Source organism: Belonocnema kinseyi, chromosome 4 (genome assembly GCF_010883055.1).
Source record: "Belonocnema kinseyi isolate 2016_QV_RU_SX_M_011 chromosome 4, B_treatae_v1, whole genome shotgun sequence".
Taxonomy (NCBI): Eukaryota; Metazoa; Arthropoda; class Insecta; order Hymenoptera; family Cynipidae; genus Belonocnema; species Belonocnema kinseyi.
This window is the reverse complement of record NC_046660.1, coordinates 138,188,668-138,190,301: the sequence shown is the minus strand read 5'-3', so window position 1 is coordinate 138,190,301 and position 1,634 is coordinate 138,188,668.

The following is a 1,634-nucleotide window of genomic DNA, read 5'->3' as shown; positions in this document are numbered from 1 at the left end:
CACGCCTCACAACCGTGAGATAGGTGATTACAGTCTGTAAAGGGAGCACCCGCTCCCGGTGAAATCCTGCGGTTGTCCTTATGACAAATTTTTAATTATATATATATATATATATATATATTTTTGCAATAAATTAGACTTTTTTGTAAAAGTAGAGACGTAAATTTCAAGAGAAATTTACGTCTAGTCGTACCAATAAGGTTTGTACCATGTTTATTTTATTGTAAATATATATTCTATTCTCCAAACGCACGCTCCACCGAGTTGCGGCCTAGCATTTATTCTCGAATCACTAAAGATCATACTATCATGCACGGAACCTTGCTATCGTGCAACGATGTCAATTATTTCTAAATTTGCATTATTAACTGCTTCTACATTAGTTAAAAACATCCTTTCCTGTTCCGAAAGGTGTCAGCATTTATTCAACCTAAAAATCACATAATTTTAATTATTTTTACTATTATTTAACTAGAATTTACAATATTTAAACTATGCTAGGCTCAGAGAATAAGCTATCGTGACATATATCAGGCCTCAGAGTCCCTATGTGATAAAATATAGGGGTCAAAGCGTACTTTTTATAACGGTTATAGCGTACTTTTTTCGCGCTAAAAGGATAACTAATTCCAAAAAAATTCAGAAGATTTCGGAACAATTCAATGTATATTTTAAAAAATTCAAATGAATTGGAAAAAAATGTTAGAAAATCAAAAAAATTCCATTGATTTCCGTAAAACTGGATTGAATTTAAAGACATTTATGATAAAAGAGAAAAATTAATTGCCGTACCGAAAATAAAAGAAATTTTCGTTGACCTACACGAAAGTTTCGGTACTTAAGGGTGAGATTTCTTATGATGAATTTTGTATATACGCTTCTGTTTCACTGACATGATACATCATCTAATAGACATTTTTCAGTACTAGTACAGCTATCCTTATTTCAAGAGAGAGAGAGAGAGAGAGAGAGAAGGGTCTATTTCAATGCCCTAAAATTTACGCAGGTATAGGCTAAAGGGTACATACCAGAAAAAGACCAAACGTGGTTTGAAACTGCTCTTAAAATGGTATTTCTTTTCACGGGGGTTACCTCTTCTTGACATAATTTTTATTCTTATTTTTATTACAGATTTATGAAATATAGATCAGATTTACTGACTAAATTTTTGAAATAATATTTAATGACGCAATCTGATTTTTACCTAAACCCCCACCATTTTTTAAATGTGAATTTCTTTAATGGCTTTTTGGTGGTTTTTTCAATCGTCGTAATGTATTTAAATGTAATGCAATGTAATGTCATGTGATGTAATGTTATATAATATAATGTAAAGTAATGTGATATGTATTATGTATTGCTTTTTCAACACTAGTATATCAGTGGTTGTTGACAGTTGCCTTTATTTATGTAACTAATACATCCCAGACGTTCATTTTACGAAGGATTTAACATCGCATCCGTTAAATATCAGAGTTAAAAAGTCTTGAAACGATATATCATTGTGGCGCCAATGAACCACTTAAGGTCGACAGAGTCCCTCCTATAATCCGTACAAAAAGACGAAATTTGACGCGACACCAATGAAAAGCTATTTAAGAATCAAGCTTTCGACATACACCATTTTGATACGG